Source organism: Kogia breviceps, chromosome 4 (genome assembly GCF_026419965.1).
Source record: "Kogia breviceps isolate mKogBre1 chromosome 4, mKogBre1 haplotype 1, whole genome shotgun sequence".
NCBI lineage: Eukaryota > Metazoa > Chordata > Mammalia > Artiodactyla > Physeteridae > Kogia > Kogia breviceps.
The window spans coordinates 148,358,993-148,385,052 of record NC_081313.1 but is presented as its reverse complement, the minus strand read 5'-3'; the positions used below and the strand labels follow the sequence as shown (position 1 = coordinate 148,385,052).

The 26,060-nt window shown below is 40.3% G+C and overlaps 2 pseudogenes; one reads left to right on the top strand and one right to left on the bottom strand.

The window, feature by feature from the left end:
* The window catches only part of LOC136794138 (centrosomal protein of 78 kDa-like), a 113,133-nt pseudogene that overhangs the window by 77,393 nt on the left and 9,680 nt on the right, over nt 1-26,060 (top strand).
* On the bottom strand, nt 5,241-17,749 carry LOC131755787 (centrosomal protein of 78 kDa-like; annotated as a pseudogene).

Sequence of the window (26,060 nt, the reverse complement as noted above, 5' to 3'; positions counted from 1 at the left end):
CAAGAGCCTCAGTTTCCTCATCTGAATATTGGGAATCATAATAATATCTCCATTTCATACTAGTTATGACAATTCAGTGCTACAACATAAATGAAGCTTCCAACCCATGGCACTCACACAGCAATGTGAATAACCCTTTCTCTCCAAGGCTGCAGAGAAAAACAATAAGTTGTTCCAAATAGTGGGTGTAAAATATAAAAATAACAAGCAGCGTCTTTCAAAGCACTTAAAACACTGTATTGTCCCAAGCTGTGTGACCTTGAACAGGTGACTCAATCTCTCTGTTGTGCCTCTCTGATGTGAGGACTAAATGGCCAAAAATTCTCTGCAGCCCTCCCAGCAAGAGGTGGGGCCTAGTGCTCCACACCTTTTGAATCTGGGCTGGCCTTGCGGACTCACCTTGACCAAGAGACTGCAACAGGAGTGATGCTGTGCAACTTCCAAGCTGAGGCCTCAAGGGGCATGCAGCTCCTCTACCTGCCCTCTGAAAATATCACTGCCATGTAACCAAGCCCAAGCTAGCCTGCTGGAAATAACAGGCCCAACCCACAGCCAGCACCAGCTGCCAGACAGATGAGGGGAGCCATTTAGACTCTAGGTGGATCACCAGATGACTTTGGTTGAATAAGTGATCTCAGATGAGACCAGCAGCAGAAACCACCCCACTAAGCCCAGCCCCACCTGCTGACTGAAAAGAATCCTGAGCACAAGAAATGGCTGTGGTTTTCAGTCACTGTCTTGAAGTGTTCTGTGATGCAAAAGTAGATAACTGATAGAATTTAGAACAGTGTCTGGAACACATTCAATGCTAGGTACATATCTATTGAAGTCCATAAATCTGTCTCTTTATTCTCCGCACCTTGCACAGGGCTCATACAGACTCTGAAAAATGAATGGGTCACGTTTCTCCTCGGATACGTTTGTATTGGACTTCAGATTCTCATTTGGAAAGTAAGCAAGCCAAAATTATCTCCCACTGACAACCAAAGAAGACAAACAGAAGAAGAGCTGGCATGCTATTCTGGATTGCAGGGAAAATATGTAATAACTCTGTCCATTTTCTCAAACACATCCTGTCATTCTTCCACTTCTACAGGGTGGGATTCATTAAAAGTAAACAAGACAGAAAAGCAGTGTGAGGAAGCCCCCATTCAAAGCTATGCTCGCCCCTCAGGGCACACATATAATTCCTGTTAAAGTTAATAGGAGTCAAGTGCACGGCGACAGACAGAAGAGACACAAGCAGGGAAACCAACTATCTGCTAATAGGCTGTGAGCCTGAATTCTGGGCCCCCCTTTGCACAGCTAGTAGGTATCCTGGTTGACATTTACATTAAAAATTTAGTGTCTACCCTCTTTGATATTCTGCTGCCTCAGGCTCCCCAGGTGACAGTCCAATGATAGAGCTGGAGCAGCTAAAACGACACGTAATTTAAGGGGACAATATATTACAAGGGGGAAGAATTAGGAACCTGCATTTACAAAGAATCTGTATTTACAGTCATCCCCCACACATTTAGCCATCCTACTGTGAACGTAGGTGGTACCATGACAGCAACAACGTCATAACAACTAGAAATTGAAGATTAACTTTGCACGGTGCCCGAGAGCGTCCCTGGTGTGGGGCTGAGGGAAGAAAACGATGAAGGGGAATCAGCTGCTCACAACCTGGCAAAACGGCTGTGGAGGGAATTCAAAGGCCACAGGACCAGCGCTGTGGAAGCACAGAGCTGAGCAAGTAACTCTGCCAGACAGAAGGCTGAAGGTTTCAGAGGAAGGGAGGTGGGAGGGGCAGGACAGGGGGAGACGAAGGAAGGGCATCTGGCAGAGAGCTGTCTCTGCCAAGGCACGGGGCACCCCAGCAAGTTCTCTGCAGCACCTGGGGTGCAGGGTGCCTGGCTGGGGGCAGGACTGCAGACCACAGAGGGCCCTGCAGACACGCTCTCCTGGGAACTGGATCGATCGGATCAACGAGGAGCATGCAGGTCTGCACAACAAGGAGCTCTGTGTTTTCGAAAAAGCACTACGACCGCCATAGGGGCTGGAGGTGGGGACACTGGGGGAGAGGCCTGCTAGAAAGCTCCCACAAAGAACTTCTAGGTCCACAGAATCAGGGCTCGTGACCAAGACAGGGACGCTGGGGAGTTTCAAGCATGGGCAGTAAATGCAAATGTCAATAGGGACCCAAGGGTCATAGAAATGAGTATAACAGGCCCAACACGACAGACTCAGCACAAACTCCCTATGTTACCTGTTAGCTGTGAGGGACTGTTCTTTACTCCCACAGAGAAACAGAGTCTCCCTTTTACTTAAAACATATGGCCCTCCCAGTGTGTTTCTCCCACTTTCAGAGACACGGGGATTATGAAATAAGACACCTGCATTTAAATCATCTTCCCATGTTCCACTAAGGGCTCCAATTGTGTGTATTAACCCCTGTGAGCCACACGGAGCAACTCCGTGGGCTGTGCTGGGCCACCGCTCCCAGGCGTTATCACCAAATCCCAGAGCGGGGGCAGGGCCTGCGGCCTGAATGAGTTGGGGGCAGGGAGAAGGTGCCAGGCTGACAGAGTGACAGCACGGGGTCAGGTGGGCGTGGAAGCAGCGGGTAATCCTGGGACTGTAAAACTTCCAGGACAGAGTCTGAGCAGCGCTGCCCAGGGAGTCTATGATGGAAGCTGATGAGGATGGTTGTGACCGAAAAAGCAGTACCACAGTCAGTCACAGAAATTTAGGAAATCCTGAATTAACAGAGCTATAAGGGTTTCTTGACTCAACTTCCTAGACCGTCTCAAGAGCTCTGGTGAATCGTGGACTCCCAAGAGGATAATTCATATAGGAACACAGTTTTCCCCAAATGCATGTGGCTGAAAAACCCACTGCATCTCTGGGATGAGTATTCTAGAATGCCCACTGAGAAACCCCGGGACTTCCCAAGGTACCAGAGGGGTGTGTGTGAGGGGAAAGGCACCACCTCAGCAGGAAACAGCAGCTCACAAAGGTGGTGAGGGTTTAGAGGGCGCAAGAAAACCTCAGGCGGTTGACAAGGGATGACAAGACGCTCCTTTCAGTGGTGTCTGCTGCAAAAGACAAACCAGAAACAAGAAAGGGCACGGAGAGTGCATCCTGAGGTGAGAGAAGCCCACAAAAGAGTCACTAGGCCTCTCCTGACTGCCTAATTTTTTACATAAAAATTTAACTCTAAATTTGCCCACGATTAGGAAAACTAGACTAAAAATACAAAGATCTATTCCCTTCCATAGAGGTGGTTGCCATTAACAGTCTTTTGTGCATTTTCAGGATCAGATACACAAATGTGTACACATGAATATATGCGTGTTTCAATATGTACATACATACATATATAGTATTTACAAATACACTGTGGGTTTCTAAGTGGAATAATAGACATGTCCTTTTCTACACCTGCTCTTTTTCCTTTGGACCTGATGACGTATCAGGCCATCTTCCCAGTCTGCTCACAGGCCTTCCCCGAGCTCCACACACACGTTCCTCCCTACCACGGATGGATCCTCATTTCCTTCATCAGACCCCCCCCGAAGGACATCCAGGTTGTCGCTAGAGTTTCCCCATTACGTAAGTCTCCCTCATCGGACTTGCGGGTGCCTGTTTGATGCACGCTCTGTGCAAGGCAGAGTACTGGCAGAGGGCAGGTGCCTAGAAGTAAAAGTCTTTGGTCAAAGAGCAAGAGAGTTTTGAACTTTGATGGATGCTGCAAGCCTCACTCCAAATTTGAACACATTTGTTATACTTAACATATGCAACGTGTGTTTGGTCCCTCGTCTACACCAGATGTTATCAGTCTTTAGAATTTCTGCCCATCAGAGGGAAGAAAATCCCATGGTTTTAACCTGCATTTCCTAAAGAAGTTGGCCCCTCTTCATCTGTCTAGTAGCCAGCTGTGTTTCTTCTGAGTGGTTTGCTCATACAGTTAGAAACCACCCACTGCCTTTATAAAATTTGGTTATCCTTTTGCATTTATTGGTGGGTTCTTCTCTGTATCAACAGTCACCATTATATGTTAATACACTACCAAACTTTTGTGTCTGTCATTTTGTTTTGTTTATGTCTTGAACTGTAGAAAAGTTTTACATTTTCATGTAATTAAATACCTTTGAGTTTATGGCTTCCGAGTTTTATGGCTTACTTAGGAAGGCTTCTGTACTCCCTACACTTACACAGAAATTCTCTCCTATATTGTGTATTTGCTTCTTGCATTTAGCTGCATTTGCATCTTTTCGACTGACTAGAATTTGTGTATGCTGTGATGCCAATAGCTAATTTCTGTTTAAATGAATTAGCAATGCTTCAATCAGTCAATTAGACAAAAAGTCAAGTTAGACTTTAAAATTGTCTAAGTTAAAATACAATTCTCAAGTAAACAGGGACCAGTTTCTGGACTTTTCCACCGATCTGTCTTTCCCTCTGCCAGTGCCAGTGGCTTTATATGTTGATGGATCATATGTTAACATTATATTTTATTAATGTTAACATGTATGTTTAAAATATTTCATCTATCCTTTTGCACTGACTTTTTCAGGTGAACACTGAACTGACTTCTAGATATTTACTAAGTTTTGTGACTATTACGAATGGGATCTTTCCTCGTTTTTTATTGTTAGTTCTGGCTTACGGGAAAGTAACTGACTTTTACATATTTAGACACAACTGATCACAATTCTGAACATGATCATTTCTAGTTTTTCCACTGATTCGTATATTTGGGAAAAAAAAAGCCCATCATTATCATCTGTGATTTTTGTTGTTTCTTTAGTAAATAAAGCCTCTGGAACCAGCCCCCGCCAACTCTCCGCATGTTCTTATCCTGCCTGATCCACTTCCCCACTGTACCTGACCCTAATCTGTCTGCGCTGCTGTACAACACTGTCTGTTCACAGGGCTCTGATGACAAGAAAAGCTATTCATATCTGTAAAGCGCCAAGGGCTCTGCCTGCTTTATTTTATTTTGGGGTTGTCACTAGACACATCACATGCTTCCCTCTCTTTCACAAGGCCTGCACCCCACGTGAAAGGGAGAAAAGGTGACCTCATATCTTGATATGGATTTTGTCACTTCAAGAGCTTTATCATAGTAGAATTAATATCTAATACATATTAAACACTATGTGTCAGGAACCTCCTAGGTGCGTTCCATAAGAACCACAAATAATACTGACAGCTAACCATTCAGGAAATAATTAAACGTTGAGGCATAACAATTAAGGCTGTTTTAATTTTAGCCCACCGGACATATAAGGGGTATAAGTTCTAGTAGCATTAAAAAAAAAGAAAGAGTTGCCAATTCTAAGAGTAGCTTTTCCTTTTCGACCACTTCCCAAAATTATAGTTCTCCTTTTCTGTCTAGCAGCTTTGGATGGTTCCTTCACCGATGGAGAACTTATCCACTGGTACTGAGAGAGAAATGATAAATATGCCATTTAAGTTACAGGTAATTGAGGAGGGTTTGATCTTCACTGCAAATTAAGATATTTTAAGTTAATAAAAGGTCTTCAATCTGCATTTCTGGGAAGCTAAATTAAAGCATCACACACCATTTTCAAAAACAGAAAAGCCATTTCATTTGAATAAAAACTTAGTTTTAAGATGGCAGGAAGTAACTTGATAATTTTCTTTTAAGAAAGAAAGAAAAACAAGCCATTAAAGAGAAATTCTTCCGAGAGAATTAAAACATGTTATAAAGCTCTGACTTGGCACTCCTTCCATTCTGCAGACCTTTTTACATAACTGCTTTCATCACAGAATGATTTAAAGTCAAATAAATTGAAATTAGAGTAATTATTTCCCAATGAGTGGCTATTTCCATTTAAAACAAAAAGCCAACTATTATTGCTTTTCTCATAAAATTAAATATGGAATCTACATTATGCAATTGTACACTTATTTCCTCCTTTGTGTATTCTAGTTTCTTCCTCACAAACTTAAGATGACATACTGCAGACTGCCCACAGTGGGTAAGATTTTGGCAGGAGCAAAGGTCAACTTTAAACATTTTGCATCTAAAGTGGCTTTGGATACCTTTGGATAGAAAGTACAGCCTGAGCACTGTCCAGACACTTAGATACCCAAAGGGCATCTAAGAGAGCAAACCAAAGTCCTGATATTCCTGCAAAAGCTGCTCCTCCCATCGGCCCCCTTCTTCTAAGTGATACCACCCAGTTGCACACATAATCATCAACGACTTGTCTCCGTGTTACTATTTCCTTCATACCCCACATCCAATCTATCGGCAAGCCTTGTTAGCTACACCCTCAAAACACAACCTGAATTCAAGCGCTTTTCACTTGCTCCAAACTTCCAACCGAAGCTAAGCCAGAAACATCTCTTATTTGGGCCACTGTGATAGTCTCCCAACTGGTCTCCCTGTTTCTCTTCTTTTTCCCCCCAAGTCCATTCTCTCTACCAGCTCACCTTATTCATATACTATTTGGATCATGCCTTTTTCCAGTTCAATACCCACTACTCATTTAGAATAATCCAAATCTGTACTCTGGCCTTCGAGACGTTATAAGATCAGACCCCTGGCTAGCACCCTGACCTCATGTCATACCACACTCTTCTTCACTCAGTCCTCTGGCCATGTCGGCCTCCTTGCTTCTCCTGAAATACTCCACCCACCCACAAGCCTGCACACTCACGGCCTCCTTGTCCTGGAATGTGCTTACCCCGGATCTTCCGTGGCTTGCTCCTCTCTTCATTCAGGTCTCCGTGCAAGTGCCACTTCTCCAGTGACGCTGTCCCCTAACAGACCTATCCAATGGAGTCCTACCCGCCCCCCCTCACTCTCCTTACATTAAGATATTTAGGCACTTCCTACTATCTCAAATTATGTTACTTATCTGTTTATTCATTGCCATCTGAACTCCTTCACTAGGATGTAAGCTCCATGAGGGCAAGACTTTTGTCTGTCTGGTTCACTGCTTTAGCCCTAGTGCCTAAACCTGTATCTGGCACACAGAAGATATTAAAAAAAATTACCTGTGAATCTGACAAATGAACAAAGTACTCCTTGCAAGAATTCAGAGGTTGCACAGGAAAGAAATAATGCTCTCGGTGGAAGCAGGCTTAGTATCTAGGGTCACCTCTATTCAGAGTAGAGATAAGAATTTACAAGTATAATTCACTTTAATTACAACATCATCTGCTAAAAACATAAGGGAAGTGAAAAACTAGAAAAGTACAGTTGAAGCTTCAACAACATGGGTTTGTACCTCGCGGGTCCATTGACACACGGATGTTTTTTCAATAAATATGTACTATCGTCCTACACGATCCAAGGTTGGTTGAATCCACAGATGCGGAACCACTGACTATAAACTTCTACCCAGATTTTCAACTGCGTAGGGGTCGGCACCCCTAACCCCATGTTGTTCAAGGGCCAACTGTATATGATGAGGAAAGTTGATCACAGTAAGTTTTAAAAACTGTCAATACGTGAACAAATTCTTTTTGTTTTGCTATATGTTAATCAATTTTAAAACAGTGACCACATACCAACAGGTGGATTTTTTCTTATTACCAGAACAAGCAGAGTTCTGTTGGTTTCAAGGGCCTTTAGTAAAGCCTTTGCTCCTTCACTGGTGAGGCCACAGTGTTGCAGGTCAAGTGCTTTTGATGAAAGACAAAAGGTCACTGGCTAACTCTACAGATTTAACATATAGACAACTCTCAGTTTCTCACGTGTGGAAGAGTCCTGCACAACACAAGTCATGGCAGGATTGTAATTTGGGGTATGGAAAAACAACAGAAACCTATACGCACACACATAATGCATAATCCAATTTAAAAACCTCTTCTTGGATGTGCAATGATAACCCTGGCTTTAGTACCAATAAATCACCCAACATAGTTTACAATTACAGAACTGTATAACTGTATACAGAAGAACTGTATATAACCTATGAGCAAAAAGCATCACAAAATGAATCTCAGTTCATAATTAGCAAGGGCGGCACTGGCACGTAAACCTCACGAGCAAAAACTGGTGGAGCTCAGAGATGCATGGCATTCTGTGGATCATGATCTTCAGCTCTAAATCACACTTGAAACTACTTAAAAGGGGAAAACAAAATAGAAGAAATGTAATAAGTGTTAGTTTTAGAGCAAAAAAGACAAGTCTAAGAGGATACAAATAATAACAAATTCAAACAATGTGTGAACAGACAATCCATACTAAAAACCTATCATGAAAGCATGATGCTCAAGAACTCTCTCCATAAAAAGTCAGACAAAAACCAGAAAAACTGATCATGAGTTCTAGTCGTTCTGGGGCTGAACAAACTACTCATTTAAACCAAAGGGATCATCACCAAAGCACAGGTATTTAAAACTATTCCATGAAAGGAAACTATGGTGAGTCTTTTTTTAAGTGTTGTGTGGACCATCACGTTAAAGTAACTGGAGTCTTTCAACACCCCCATGACACACAGAAATAGCAAGTCAGACATATGGATCTGACAGGATATGATACAAGCCTTACAAGCTCTCACTACAGAAGAATGGACACACGCTCTAATTAACCAAATAGCCAGATTAATACAAACAGCCAGTAAACCTCACCAGTAAATCAAATGAATACAAAATAAAACAAAATGTGGTTATTCTCCTATCAGATTAAGCCAAGATTCTGTACGAAGAGCCTTGAAATAATGTCTATACCCTTTTGATCCAACAGCTCTCTTTCTAAGAATTTAACAAAAACAAATAGTCAGAGATATAGGTAAGGATATATATCAGAGTACTATTTGTAAGTGAAAAACTCGACAAAGCTTATATACAAGAATGGATAAGCTATGTGCACTGTGGCATACTCACATAATGGAATACTGAACAATCGCAAAAAACGATGCAGGAGATGCAAATTTACTGACATGCCAAAATGCTCATACTAAATTAACTGAAAAAAGTTACAAAATTGGGAGTAATCCTACTGGCACAGAAAATGGAGAGGTACTCACTTTTGTAGTTTTACATTTTTTTACAAGTGCTACAAGCCAGTGTTTGTGAGAGGCAGGCTTCACGTCCACTGTTGGGGTGGACTACAAACTGGCATAGCATTTCTGGATGGTAACTCTGCGATGTGTATCAAAAGTCTTACAAGTATGTCACACTCAGGTCATTCCACTTCTAGTTGCTTACTCTACAGAAGTAATCCCGATGGACACAGAGACGTATATACAACGTATTCACAATGTTTCTGACAGGGAAAAGCAAACTGTCTAAATCGAATGGCAAAGAACTGATTAAACTATGGGACATCAATATGATGGAATACTACGATACATCATTAAATGAAAAAAGCAGGAATATGAAATAGCAAGTATACTACAATTTTATTTTTGTTATCCCCAAGTGGACAAAATATATTCATAGAAAAAAAAGACTGAAAGTATACCCACCAAAATGAACAGTGATTATGTCTGGGTATTAAGATTATAGGTAATTGTTCTCTTGTAACTCTGCATTTTCTATAAAGAATATATGCAACTCATAGAGAAAGTTTACGAGCAAAATAAAACCTATCAGAAAAATGAGGCTTTAAAAAAATCCTATCACAACAGTATCATGCCAAAAGCTAAGCATATATCATATTAAAAATTCAATAGTTTCAATTTTAGAATTGACCTCCAAGCCACAAATCCTCACTAAGAGATTCCGTAAAAGCACTTGCACCCAGGTCACCCATGAGCGTGTTGTAGTTCAGAGTGACGTGCCTCAAACCAGCCATACAGTCAAAATCAGATTTCCTGGAAGGAAAACTCTCAGCCCAGGTGTCTGCATGCCTTCTGGTGGTCTGATACTTCACAGATTTCACGGGATGAAATTAAGATGCTTGAATAAGGAAACAGGGTGTGCCTACTGAGTATGGCTTATTACGTCAGAGATTTACACACACACACACATATCAAGCATATATGGCAGGGGAATCAAGCTGAGAAATTAAACAGTCAGTTCTGGTTTACGAGTCCAGTGACCCAGATTCTAGTCCGTCAGAGATTAGATTCCAGCCACTGGATGACCTGTTTCTGAACAGTTATGTAAAGCTGGACAACTCAATGACAGTCTAGGAATTATTTTCCTTAACTTCTAAGTCAGGGAATTGGTCCTAAATTCTATGACTGCTGAGGCTCTAAATGTCATCATTCTGTCCTCCAATGGTCTCCAAACACCGGACTGGATAGGGTAACCCATAAGAAAACTTTTTAATATGCATCTTATTTATTAACAAATTATATACACCAAGTTCTATACATATAATGTATGTACATTATAAACCACACAGATAGTTTTAAAATGATACAAAGGCAAATAGGTTCTAATATTTTCTTTTCCTAAATCTAAGGCATTATTTTAATATTATTTTAAAATATTTATTTGTTTATTTGGCTGTGCCAGATCTCCAGTTGCGGTATGCCAGATCTTTTAGTTGTGGCATGCGGGCTCTTAGTTACGGCATGCGTGTGGGATCCAGTTCCTCTGAGCAGGGATCGAACCTGGGCCTCCTGCATTGGGAGCGCAGAGTCTTAACTGTTGGACCACCAGGGAAGTCCAAGGCATTATTTTAAAAACTGTGTTACAAAACGGATCTCACGTGCTACCTAGGGTATGCACACAGACTTTAGAGGCCTGGACTATGCACAGCCAGTTTGATGTGCCTTGGGAAAAATAACGGTTTCACATTTCACCACAAGTCTTGTCTTAAAGACATTCAATTCTTTATATTCATAAAATAAATTTTGGTAATAGAGAACACTGACTGTAAATGAAAAAATCTTATCACATTCTTGAGAAAATAAAGGACTCAAAGTGCCTTTGACACTCTAAAACGAAAATTATGAGTGTCATTTTTCTATTAACAGTAACTTCTAAAAGCTCCAAGCAAAAATAACAACAATCACTTACAAATTAGTGATTGCTAATAACAGCAATCAATGATTGTAATTAATTACTGTAATAAATCAAAAACTATTTATACAAATTAGTTCATTTAAACCTCATAATGAGGCACAGAGTTTAAGTGATTGGTTCATGGTCACTAGCTATGAAATGGGAGAAAGGGAACTGGAACCTAGGCCATTTGGCTTCGGCACCCATTCTCTTGACTGTTTTCAATACCAGGGGTCAACGGACTTGCCCTCTATAGGATCAAAGAATTTTTCAATTTTTAAAATCTAAATTTAAACATTTCCAGCTTTGTGGGCTATACAGTTTCTGTTGCAACTACGCAACCCCACTGGCGTAGGGTGAAGGTAGCCATAGCTACCATGTAAACAACGGGTGCCACTATGTTGCAAAAACACTTTCTTTACCAGGTGACAGGCTGGATCTGGCCCACCAGCCATAGTTCGCCTATCCCTGATCTGCACCATCAAACTATTAAAAAGGCTTCGTGTCAAATTATTAAATAACTTTAGGCCTAAATACAGTCATTATAACCACTGTAAAGTTGTTAAGGCATTATTTAAAAAACTATATTTACAAATTGCTGATGTAGTGATTTTTATTAGCTTATAAACTACAGCAGCTGGTAAACACTTGATTGATTTAAGTCTTGAAGACTAGAATGGCATAATTTTTCACAGTATCACAATCAACGTTTTCAGTAAATAAAAATACATAAAAATATTATGATGTATTATATATTAAATCTCTTATTTCTAAAATTAAGTGGACTATCTTTACTAAATGGTAGAATACCAAACTGAAAACTGGTCATATTCTTTCAACAAAATGAAAGCTGCACTCACATGTGCCAAAAGACAAAAATTAACTGCCATCTGTATCAATATATTAATGTGCTTCAATCACATATGTTTTCATGAAAGTTCAAACATAAAAAAATCACCTTTAAGTTCTTGGCCATGTGATCTGCTCCCTGCCATGTCACATTACACCCCATGAAGTTTACTGTCTTCAGAGAGATAGAGTTCTTTACACCTTGCCAAATAACTAAAAGGGAAAAACACACACACACACACACAATAAGATGAAGAGCCTATACATTTGTCAATCTTGACTTATTTGCTTTTCCTAAGTCTATTGGAGGTTTATAGCCACATTTGTAAAATCATTAACTGCAGTCTTCCCAAATAGGTAACTGATGAACAGATGCATTCTAAAATTGTCAGTAACAAAGTGTTATTCCAGTTAACAGCAGCAGTTTAATTGTATTTAGATATTAAACCTGAATACACTGAATACTGCAAACTTTATTCCTAACCACTCAGTAAAACACTACATACCTTTTGAGACATAGGAAAAAAAAAGAAAAACCTAAAAATCTTAAGACTCTTCCTATTTTCATTTCCAATAATACTTCCCAATCTTGATGATCAATCAGTGATTTAAATGTCAACTATAAACCCAGTATTTTATTAGCTGCTATGCAGTATACTAGAGCCATAGAAGAGAGAGGACCTCAAACCCTATGCTCCCTCAAATTGAAAGGCAGGCTTCCTGACCCCTCCAGACCACTACTGGACACAGGCAACACACACTAATGTTTCAGGACTCCAACTAACAGTCACCTGCTTTGTGATTACTTCCATGACACACCCCCACTAACACCACTGAGTTTGCTGCTCTTATGGGACGTGACATATATTTCCTATTTTAACACAAACCACAGTGCGTTATAATTATGATTGCAGATACATATTCTAACAATTTAAAGATCACGATGACATTTTTGCTCTTTACATCTTGCTATTTCCCTTCCCATAACATTTCTTGAAGAGAAACATTAAAATACACACAAACAGGGCTTCCCTGGTGGCACAGTGGTTGAGACTCCGCCTGCCGATGAAGGGGACACAGGTTCCTGTCCCGGTCTGGGAAGATCCCACATGCCGCGGAGCGGCTGGGCCTGTGAGCCATGGCCGCTGAGCCTGCGCGTCCGGAGCCTGTGCTCCGCAGTGGGAGAGGCCACAACAGTGAGAGGCCCGCGTACCGAAAAACAAAACAAAACAAACTAACAAACAAAAATACAGACAAACACAAAAAACAGAAAATATACAAAATGTGTGGTTTGTGGCTTAACAGAAACTTAAGTAAATCAGTTGTGACAGTAGCCAGCATGACAAACTTCCACGGTACAAAGGAGAATGGACCAAGGTTTTAGCAGGCACAGGAGACACTCCAGGCATGAACAACACCAAGAGAAGGTACACAGGAAGTAACGTGGTGTGTAGGAAATCATGAGGCCAGTCTAATGAGAAGGGACTTAAACAAGACTGAAATTCACTTTCTAAACCTCTATCTCCAAGTGGACAATTCGCAAGACACAGGTCCACCAAAGTGGCTGATTTATTCAATCCCTTTAATGGGGAGAACAAGTTTAAAATTTTAGTGCTATAGTTTGCCCCAAAAGCAACTATCAAATGTTGGCAGGACACAATGAAGGCTTACCTTTGTTAACATAGTTAAGTCTCTCTCTCTCACGACTAGCCATGTAGCTCCATGTTCCTTAGCGCACCGACGCACTTACTCAGAATTTAAGAGCTTTACACAACTAGAAGGTCACATCTTTACTTCTTATCGCAGGAACATGACTTCTGTAAACTTTATTTCTGTCACAACCTAAACCAAAATTATTGTAAAATGAGTGATTTAAACCATATATATTATCACCATTAAAAAGCATCTAAATAAAAAAAAAAGCATATGCTCTGTGCTAAGGATTGGAAACGACTCCTGCCCTTAAACCTTCATTAAGGAGATGTATAAACTCAAAATTTCAATCACATGAGATAAAGTACCATAACCTTTATGCACAGAGGTTCCTATGGAGGCAAAAAGTTATATCTAAGGGACGGCTTCATGATAACCCTGAAGTACAATGCAGAAAGATGAGACCATGCAGAGTTGGAGTACAAGGTACATTAACTGCACAGGGAGCATCTGTGCAAAGACACTCAAGGCTGACACCTGCTGGGCACAGTAAATACTGCAGGTGGTGATGACTTAGAGGCCAGGGGTCCAACTGTGAGAACAGATAGAAAGGAAAATAGAGATGCTGGCCTAAGCAAGCCTGGGAGACAGCATGGACTGTATCCCACAGGTGATGAGGCCCGGGGCTACCAATGGCTGAGTAAGGGTGCCTCCGCTGATTAGAAAAAGGCACCCCGCTGCTGAAGGACTGATTACATAAAGGGAGTGATCACAAAAAGCTCCCCTTCCTCAGGGTCAAAGAGCCCCAGGAGGCTTAGCAGAGCACAGTTCAGACTACAGGCCTCTGTGCAGAGCACACGCTGGGCGGCTAGTATGCACTAACTCTGTGTGGGCAAGCCATTAGCAGCATTATTTTAAGCGTATCTTCTTACGTTAGAAGATCATTTAACCTGAGTAGGCAGATGAACTCAGAGGAACTGAGCCCAGGGGCCGTGAAACCACCCAGGAGCTTCTGCCATAGTCTGGGCAAAATGTAATATGGATGGAGAAGCAAATTTAGGAGGAGGCCAAAATCCACAAGCTAGACTCACTGGATGAAAAACATAAAGTTCAGTGAAGGACCTCTGAAGAGAATGGGCTCTGCAATCAACTTTTCTTACATTCAATATAAAATATTAGGCAAAATTAAGTACCGTGGCCTTTCAGGTCCCTTCCAGCTCTAACTTCTTTTAATTTCTAACTTATTTCTCTGGTTAAGTAAAGTCCCTTCAGAGGTACAGAACAGTTCCTACACCTGAATGGGATGCAAAGAATAATCTGACTTCTCTTCACCAGGGGATGAGTTGAACTGTCCTTGCAGAAGAGATAACAGATGGTATCTGTTATCTGGGTGTGAACAGATGTTATGTATAATCTGGGTGTGAACCCCAGATCCTAGAAAAGGGCCAGGCACACGACAAGTATTCAGCTTTCTGAAAACAAATGAACCATCATTTTCTCTCCTCAATCTTCACACCCTTCCTCTGCTGGCTACTTTCTCTCAACTTATAAACATCCTCAAATATACTCACTTAAAAAACTCTCAGACCTATGATTCTTTGTATCATCTTGTGGGTAACCTAAGAATCTCGCATGCCTTCAAACACCTGTCCTCGCAAAAAGCCCAGATCTGAACCTTGGGCCCAGACCCATCTATGAGGGCCCTCTAAAGCACGGAAGATGGAGTAAGATCCTCTCCCCACCCCCAATCCCTTCCTACTGAGCTCTGTATCGCACAAAAAGATGCAGCTGTAAACTGTCACCCACGTTTGCTGCCCTTCCTTTTCCAGCTGGTCACCAGGCCCCACCCATTCTCTCTCGGATCTCCAAAATCCAGTCCATCCTTTTATAACTTAAGTGGGACCCTTAGATTACAATTCACCCTGCACCCAATCAACTGCCTTCCACATGGAGGTCCGAGTGTGTTCTAAACCAGAAGTCCATCTCATTGTTCTTTAGGGTTTCCCACAGCCTTCAGGATAAACATCCAAACTTCCGACAGGACAGCCAAGGCCCCTTTCTGTTGGGCCCCACTAAGTTTCCAGTATCAACTCTCATTTCTTTCCCAAGCCCTGAGTTCCAGTCCAGTACATTAGTTTTGCCATATTTTTATATATTTCTCAACCTTTGACACACTGCTCCCTCCTGCCACCCCAGGAGGTTCTACTCTCCTTAGAAAGGATGCCACCTCCTCCAAGAAGCCTAACCTGAACTTTCCCTTTTAGGATTCTGTGCTCTGCCAAGGGGAAAGGTGGGGTGGAGGGATAAATTAGGAGTTTGGGATTAACATATACACACGGCTATATATAAAATACGTAATCAACAAGGGCCAACTGCATAGCACTGGGAACTCTACTCCACATCCTGTAATAACCTGCATGGGAAAAGAATCTGAAAAAGAATGGATATATGTATAACTGAATAACTTTGCTGTACACCTAAAACTAACACAATATTGTAAATCAACTACACCCCAACGTAAAATAAAAATTAAATTAAAAACAAAATGATTCTGTGCTCTGCAACACCAGAACTCACTTCTTCCAGGGCACTGACTACTATGCTTGTGTCTACCTGCTGCCCAGTAGAAGGGGAGATTACCTAGGGCAGAAGCATCGTCTCCAGCAGCCCTTGGTTCTGACAACTCAGTCAAGTGCCAGGATACTTTACACACATAACCTGCTTAATTAATTCTAAGAACACACAGAAAGAGTGGCTTTTAATGTCACTTTACAAGTGTGGGGATTGCAGTTCAAAAGTAACCTGCCCAGGCCACAGAGAGCATAAGCCCTTCAATTCAAACACTAAGCTGCCTTCACACTGGTGCTCTTTCTACTATATGATACGACTATTGAAAAAAAGATTTTTTTTCCCTGAGCCTTGTTTTAATGGAAAGGGAATGAAGCTGGGATATATCCATTTCCTAATCGCTTTGGTCTGTACCAGACAAAGTCATTCAACAGACAAGGTAACATCTGTGCAACAATTAACGATGCTCCAAACTGTGCGAAGTGTTCTACATTGTAGAGCCTACAAGCATGAACACAGTGCATCCTTGTAACTGCCACAGAGACTGAGTCCTGTTCAGCCCATGCTACAGATGAGAACACTGAGACCTAGAAGCTTTAAGGCACTCGGCCGGCCGGGGTCACCGAGCTGGCAGGAGTCCTAGGCCGCACGCCCCGTCTAGTGCACGCACACCCGGGCACTGGGCACCGGTTCGAGTGCCCACCCTTCACCTTGCACCATCTAAAACCCCGCTCCGCAGCGCCCACACGAGAGCCCCTGGAAGCGGGAACTACAAACCTGTCTCGCCAAGCCGTGGCTGGAAGAAGCTCTGGATACAGATCAAGGGCAGACGGTGCCCAGGAGCGACGCCCAGTCCACCCCGCGGAGGCGGTCGGCTTTAAGTCCAGCAGGCCCTCCCGCAGGGAAGTGCACAGGGCGAGCAGAGACAGCGAGTCCTGCAGCTCGCACAGGTCCTCACAGCGCGAGAAGAGGTCGGCCGCGCACTTCCGGCGCACCTTCACCGAGTGGTCATGGCCCGAGCGCGGCCTCGGGGACGCTGGCTGCGGACACGATGCCCACACCCGCCTGGGGGCCCCGGCTCGCCTCCCGGCCCCTCGGGTGCCCACTGCCGGCGGCTGCGGCCCCGCAGCGTGCGCAGGACCCGCGTCGCAGCCAGGCGACATAGGGCCACGGGCCGCAGCTATGCCAGCCCCTCCATGCCACGGCGCAGCGCAGGCCCATGGCGCCAGCCTCATCGCCCGACGTGCGCGCGCGGGGCTGCGTTCAAACCGGCGGGCGGCCCCGTGGGGGCGGGGCTCGTGGACGTCTGCGCGCTCGCCCTGCGTCTGCACGCATCCCCGCCTCCCATGGGGACCCGGCCTGAGGAGCAGGGGCGTGAGCTTTGAGACTAGGGCGCCCCGAAAGGTAGGCGATGTGGAGAATTTGGGGTTTCCAAAAAGCGTTTGCTGACTGATCCAAAGAAAAGTGAAACATGGTTGTATCAATGCATTTTAAAAGTAGTAAAACTCCCCATAAGTGTCTGTGCTCTCCCCGCCCAGGAGAGAGCGTGCACTCCGTGAGGGACACATGAAAGGCTGAATGAACGTCTGCCTGTGGTCCCTTACCTGGTGCACGAGTGTGTGAATTTCTGCGGAGAGCTCTTAATTTCTGTAGTTTCTGCTGACTTGACACGGTGGTTGGCAAGTGGTGACTTACTCCATGCATTCAGGACATGATCGTGGTTACTAATAATCACTTTGTTCTCTCTGCGCATGTCTGTGACTTAATATTTTCTTTTTGTAAAGACACCAGTCATATTGGACTAGAGCCCACACGTTTGACCTCATTTTACCTCAATTACCTATTTAAGGGCCTTATCTCCAAATACAGTCATATTAGGAGGTATTGGGGGTTAAGACTTCCACATATGAACTTGAGCAGGACACAATTCAGCTGACACTAGAAGGTGAGAGTACTTTAGCAAGTAAGTAACTATTTTTTAAAGTGAGTTGCTTAAAGATATGAATTTACTCAAGAAGAACAAGAAGAAATTACATAACACTGTACGTTATACAAAGATATTAAATTAATTATAATGACATCCCGTGAGATCCGCATTAAGTTCGACTAAGCAAGATGAAGCAACTTATCCAGAATTGTATAGTTAGTACTTTCCAGAATTTAAACCAGGTATTTTCCCAGTTCCATTCTCACATTATATTTTCGTTTCATTATTTGAAATGAATCTTGAGTCTTCATTTTGCTTAGTTTCTGAAGTTATATGGGGACAGAATGGAGTTGGATATTTTCAGTGACATTCACACATGGGGAAGGAAATTGAGTCCAGAAGCTTCCGCGATGTTTCCATGGAGAATGCTAACAACAGAACCAGAAACACCGTTATCCTTTTGGTTCAGTCATGTTTCGTAACACAGTCCAAGAATTAATTTTAAGAGGCCCAATGTTTACCAAACTTTCACCAAAGGGCTTTTGTGGGGTCCTCTAGTAATATCTAAGAGACTTCTTACTTTCACATTCCAAGCCACTTAAGACCACGAGTTCTGATTGTTCTTTGTGAGAAAATCAAGTGACAATCATAGCTCGTAATTTAGGATGGTTTCTTCAGGGCCCAGGCAAAACCTAATACACAGTAATAATCATTGTTAATTGCATCTTTGACAATGATCAGTCGGGTATCAAAGAGGTGTATAAATTGGGAGAAATTATGAATCAAAGAGAAACATAGGCCACAGATATTTAATTAATGCTCAATTATGTATGAGTTTAACTTTGGTTAAGTTAATTTTCCTTCCTCTAGACAATTTCCAATTCATCTCCACAAAGAGACCAGAATAATCACCTTCCAATACAAGATTTATTCTGTTCCTTTAATTAAGAGCCTACAGTGACTTCTACATTCACTCCACCAAGTTTTGCTAGGAGAGAAAAGGAGCCATTATATTTTGTCTTGAATTAGATATGCCACCATACTTGACTTAGCTCATCTTACCGGAAGCACTTTGAGGGCAGATCCTACAGTCCTGTCCTACATCCTCTACAGAATCAAGCCAAGGGAGTCACACATAGTTACAGCTGGAAAAACACTTGTTCTGGGTTGATATTTTTAGCCTTTACCACCAAGACTTTATCACCAAGACCTATCTTTACAGTCTCTAAACAGAAGACCTTCTTGCCTTCCGTTTTCATATTGACTAGGAATGTAAAGGGAAGAACTGAGAAGTAGCCTTAGTCTGCTAGCAGCCAGCCCAGATAAGTCATCTGTGGAGGTACTGTTTCTTTCAAAAGATATAAACATAAGAGGAAGTCCTAGAGTTTGTAACAACTGTGCAAAATACAATTCCATGAAAACCTAGAAATCCAGATGCAGATCAGTAATATATTGGTTAAATAAGCTGTTATGTTCATGCAATGGACAAGTGTACAGACATTAAGAAGAACGAGATACTCTTTCCTATGAGATTCTCTTTTCACTGAACTCATCAGTGCCGCAAAAACGATGTTACATCATAGTTTTTCTTTAACATTATATCAGGCATCTTCATCTTGTCCTGCATTTATTGCCAGTGTTACTAAAGTTTATCATTTACCTCTTTCTCTTTTAGATATATAATTTCTTCTTACTGTGGAAGCATTCGTCAATCCCTATTTTACTATTTCTTTTAAATTAGAAATGAATATTGAATTTTATAAAATATCTTTGGGGGATGGATATTTCAAGTGATTGTACAGTTTTGTTCTCTTTTGACCTTGTTATATGGTAAATTATAATTTGTTATTTTATATTATGCTATTTATTATATATGGTATTATGTTTACTAATTACATTTATTATATTATAATTCCATTATAATTAAGGTAGCATTTTCCCTCAGATAGACAAAACAACCAGTGGAATAGGAAGCATCTTAAAATTAGATGCAAGAGCGTAAGGGATTTGAGATGAAAGTAAAATTGACATTTTGGATCAGTAGCAAAACTTATTCAACAAAAGTGGGAAAATATGGCTATCATTAACAAATTCTAGATATAGCAACTAGTTGAAAGTAAAAAACATAATGGAACTAAAAGTATCAGAAACCTGGGAGACTTGACATGAATTATTCATGACGAACACCTTTCTAAGATACCAAGAGAAAAGGACACATTTAATTATATAAGAATTAAAATTTTCCTCATGGCACAATGCACTACAAAGGTCAGAAAACAAGCAACAGAAATTGGGAAATATATTTAGAAATGGATATGCTTTCTTGACAACTTTTGGGAGAAGCACATGTTTCTTTGTCCTTTAACCTGTTATGTGGGTATTAATGTATAACGTAAGTGCATGGTTCCTTTCCTTTAACCTGTCATGTGAGATTTAATCTGTATGGTAAGCGCATGGTTCCTTTCCTTTCATCTGTAATGTGAGTGTCAACGTGAGGCACTGTTTCCAAGCACAGACTTTGGATGTTCCTGTACTGGTCCCATCACTGACCATCCACAAAAACTTACAAATGTTGCTTTACTTTCCTGGGGGTTAGAGTCTTAGCTAAGAAATGGAAGCAAAATAGAACTTTCCCCCAGGGATGATAGAAGGTTTAAAGGAGTAAATATGTAAGAGACTTAGCACAGTGCCTAGTACAAGAGAGATCAATGTAAGTACTTATCAATTTTTTAAAGAGACAGATGAAAGAAATAAAATGTGGTCATTTCAATCTATTGATATATATTCTTTTTTTTTTTTTTTTTTTTTTTTGCGTTACGCGGGCCTCTCACTGTCGTGGCCTCTCCCGTTGCGGAGCACAGGCTCCGGACACGCAGGCTCAGCGGCCATGGCTCACAGGCGTAGCCGCTCCGCAGCATGTGGGATCTTCCTGGACCAGGGCATGAACCCGCGTCCCCTGCATCGGCAGGCGGACTCGCAACCACTGTGCCACCAGGGAAACCCTGATATATATTCTTGACATTAAACTGTGTTTTCATTCTTTGGATGACCTAACTTGCTCATGCTTTTTCTTACTCTAGTGAACTTAGGTAGCTAAAGTCATAGTTTAAAATTTTTGCTTTTATATTTACAAGTAACGTTGACCTGTAAATTTCTTTTTCCTTACAGTCCTAATCTATTTTCAGTATTAGGATTATATAGACTTCATAAGATGAATAAAGGAGCATTCTTCCTTTGCTACTCTCTAGAAGTTTTTCTTTTTTAATACTGATGTTATCTGTTTAATAGTAGTTTGATAGAACTCCCCACCCAAACGATCTGGGTGGGTCTGGTATTTTCTTCGTGAAAAATTGTCAACTACTGACTTTATTTCTTTACTGGTGAAAGAACTCCAGCTATGTATTTCCTCTTGTGGCAGTTTTGGTAAACTTTAGGAGCTAGGAAATTGTCCACTTTACAGAAATGTTCAAATTTACTGGCATTTCATATCTTCTCTGTTTGTATTCTCTGCTAGAACATCGTCCTGATTCTTTCTGTGTATTATTTACTTTTGTTTTTGTTTTGCTTAATCAAAGTGTGTTTTGAAAATCTTTTCAAAGAATATTCTTTTGACTTACTAAATCACCTCAATTTTATACTTTTTTCTGTTTTATTAATTTCTGCTCATATCTTTATTATCTATGTTCTCAGGGTTTATTGTTTGGCTCTTCTGATGTCAATTAAAACACTTGGTTACTAATTTTAAGAAATCATTTTAGTTATAAATAGTTGAACTTTTTGAAGACTCCAGCTTAGTTGTAAGTATCTAAGGGTCAGCACCTCCACATTGTTGCTGGCCTAAGCCTTAGTGCACCCTATAGCAATGTATATATTGACATTTTTCCCCCTCGACTTTCTGTGTTTTGCTACTTGTCACTTTTCTTTGGAGAGAAGCCCTGTGAAATAGCCTTTAGTTATTTTACAGCCAATAAGTGTTTAAAATATGTGTATTTTTTAAAGATAAATCGACTTATATAATTAGGCAGAAAATCTGATTTGCCATATTTTTAAAAACAGCATAATTTCACTCTTCTCCATGATTAATCTGCTGTTTTACACAACCTTTGAGTTTTTAGCTTTATCAATGACATGTACTTTACAAATGTTTTAAAGAGCCTACCCACTCTTTTAAAACATCCTGTTCCTTGTTTCAGTTCTATTATTATGTCTATTTTCTGCCTTGCACCTGATAATTCCAACATCTGATGGATGGCCTTGGGAATCTAATTCTGGTATTGATTGTTTTTGCTGATTCTCTCCCATTGTAGCTGATTTCTTCATTATTGTGTAAATTTAGATCATAAGCTCAGCTTGAGCTAAACTTTATCTGTGGGAAGCTATAGGCCCGGGTTGAAGGTCTCCCTCTGCAGAGAGTGTTTAGTTCTGTGTTTGGGATACCACCGATCTGGGAGCATTTTACGGTAATTTCTTACCTTCTGTTCGCAAGACCACAGATAACTTTGCATCCCAAACACTGTGAACACAGATCTGGGGTTCACAATTCTCAAGATTTCCTACCTGTTTCCTACCCAGAGCGGAGGCCAAGAGAATTTGGTCTTAGTCTCCCTTTGCCAGCAGATTTTTTTTTTTTTTTTTACTGGCACTCCCTTTCATTAAAGGTGAAGCTAGGGATAGATAGGCTTAGTTCTAACTTCCCATCTAGTAGGGATGGAGTCTTATCTCCTGCCTCCCATGTGGTCATGGACACTTTAATCAAGAAGTCTCTATGTCAGGGCAGGGGTGTCATTAAACTATGGCCTGTATTCCAAATCCACACAGCCGCCTATTTTTTATGGCCTATGAGCTATGAATAATGTTCACATTTTAACTGGTAACATTTTAAATGGTTACTTAAGTACCTAAATAATATCCTCAATTTTGACTCTTTGGTCCACAAAGCCTAAAATATTTGCTATTTCGCTCTATAAAAACAGGATTTGCAGCTTCTGTTGTAAGCTACCAAGATCTACAATCCACTCTTAATATAGCTAGAACTCTCACACATGTACTCCCCTTCTTCCAGGGGTCCTGGAAATTTCTACTGCACACTTCAGAAATCACATATGCACTTAAAAATAAGTTGTGTACATTTAACCTAGCATACCTAACCCTTTTCTTTTAGGAGAGTTTTTCAAGTAATCTTGACCAGCGTATTCTTCAGAGCTTCATTAATGATGGCAAAAAAATAAAACAACTTAACATTCAACAAATGGGAATTGTTCATAACAATTATAGAAGCACATACAGTATAAAACTATAAACTGTTATTGAAACAGTTTAGAGACATAACTAGTTTTATTCCTCGAGAATTATGTTTATTTAGGTCTCTTTTGTTTAAATAAGAATATTTCTGTGTGTGTATGTATATAATCATGTATTTATAGACACATACATTATTTATATGATATATTTATATAAATATGTGAAATACATACCTATACACATACTTTTTATTTATACTTGTATACATACACAGGAATATAATTATCTATATCATATATTTATATACATTGAACTGAAAACTGGTAGTATACATATATATTGTGTATAAATGTGTGTATATGTGCATGTGTAGAAAAACAGGTTGAGAGATATGTAAGCATGATTTAGACAGGGTTCAAGATTTTAAAAGTCGTTATGTGTAGGTAGTGAGATTATGGCCCATTTGATTTAAAACATTGCATATTTTTACATCAACTGTTATGAACAGATTCCTATATAAATAAAATTATAAATAGTTATACATCCTTGTATGTGTAATGTATAATTAAAAATATATACTTTTATGTAAGTATTATATTTATATTATTAATATACTTGTCTTATAATAATACATTATATATTGTGTTATATAGAATACATTAAATATAACACATTATATCAGATAATTATATACTTATATGTTATGATAGAATTGTTTTATCATCTATTACATGATATACCATATTAATATTGTGAACATATTAAACATATAAATACATTGCATTAGTCATATATTTTGTGTACAATATATGCTATGCAAAATACATGTTAATATAATACATAATAGTTATACATTAATTTAAACAGTAATATATTACATGTATACAGCAACATAATATTTAATATTGGTATATATATTATAGTTAATATATACATAGCTAATGTTCTTTAAAGCCATATGCAACAAGAAGTAGAATGGGACCAGGAGTATGGCCAAAGCAGATTCTAAAAATATTAGATTATTTATATTCATTTATATGTCATTTTCCTGGAACTTGCATCTGGCTATTAGAGAGCACACACAGCAAAATCATGATAAAGTACCCAGGAGGACACGGGATCCTTTATTTACTGGGACCTTAAAGGAAACACAGTGCTATTCAGTCCCCCATCAAAGAGCTAAGAGCAAATCTTGAAGCACCCAGTAAAAGCCAATTCAAACACAAAGGCTTTTCCACTTAAACTTGAAAAAGTTAAGTTCCCAAGAGACCCCCTACATCAAGCACCGAAGCTCATTTGGCAGTAAAAACAATAACATTCAGCGAACAACAAGAAATCTAAAATAATAGTTGTTTTAACAACAACAACAACAAAATCCAGCAGCTAATAAGTGTCTTTCCTGTTTGAAAGAAGGCAGTGGGAAGTGGACAGAAGACCTGAGAGGAAAGATAAAAAGAAGAGGAAAAGGAAAATAAAAGTTTCCAGTTTAACAATCAAGCTGTCTTCTGCATCCATTTCATCCCAAGACCACCAAGTCAACTTGGAGGCTTTTTCCTCCTTCCCTTTTCATGAGACTGATCATAACCAGCACAGCAGATTCCATCAAATTAAGGGATGCTGTTGCCTACATGTGTGAATGTGCTGTGAGTAAAGTACTGGAGTAGAGGACACCTAAATGGAAACGGCCTCATGAATGTCCATGTGGCTGAACAGGAAGGTAACCTGTCATAGATGTGCTAAAGAAGAAGAGCTGGGTTTTAGTTTATTTACTTTTCCCTGGACTCTGTTGAATGACTGTCATCTACAAGTTCAGGCTACTTTTTGCTGAGGATTAATGCACTGGGAGAGCTGAGAGCAAACTGAATAGTAGAGCTGTCTTTTTCTGGGCCAGTTCACCTTACTTTCCCAAACTCGAAGTCTTTCCCTAATTCTTTCTCCTTTTTATTGTAGTAAAATGAACATAACACAAAATTTACCATTTTGATCATTTTACAATTCACTGTACAATTCAGTGGAATTTAGTACTGTCACAATGCTGTGAAACTGTCACCACTGCCTAGTTGCAACACATTTTCATCACCCCAAAAGGAAACCTACACCCATTTTAAGCAGTCATTCCCTATTTCCCTCTGTTCCAAACCCCTGGCAACCACTCATGTATAATATTTTCCGTTGTGTATGGATTTGCCACTGCTGGACATTTCGTATAAATGGAACCATACAATGTGTGGCATTTCATGTCTGATTTCTTTCACTTAGTTGCATCCATGATGTAACATGTATCAGTAATCCATTCACTTTTATGGCTGAATTCCCTGATCCTGTTTTCTTCATACTGTTTGATTACAAACTTGAAAATATGTTGAGGCTGAAGCTCTGTTTTAATGGCACATCTATGAGGCCAATTCATTTAAAGAAGGTGAAAATGGAGATATTGTTGTGAAATGATAATTGTTGAGAAGCCTCAGCTAATTTGATAATGAAAATTTGGGAAATGTTGCAAAATTATTTGCTTTATATTAAAAACCTTTTAAACAAGGATTCAGGAGATTGTCTTTTTCTTGCAGGTAACTTAAATGAGGCAGAAGAAAATAACTGCCCTTTAAAACAGATTTTGAAAGGATTCTATTTATTCTTAATAGACGAATGAGAGTACAGGTAGTTCATATCCAATATGGACTCCCTGTCCAAACACTGTTTATCGTTCTAGCCACCACTATCGAATTATATTTCTTGAGAGTAAGGCAGCTGAATTCCTGCATACTACTTTTAAAAATTCATCTATGAAATCCATTAATACAGTATCAACAAGAGATGTTCATGTTTTCAGTGCAGTTCAAATATCAGGTATAAAGAACCCCCCAGTAAGGAAAAGAATCCTATATCTCTTGCCAGA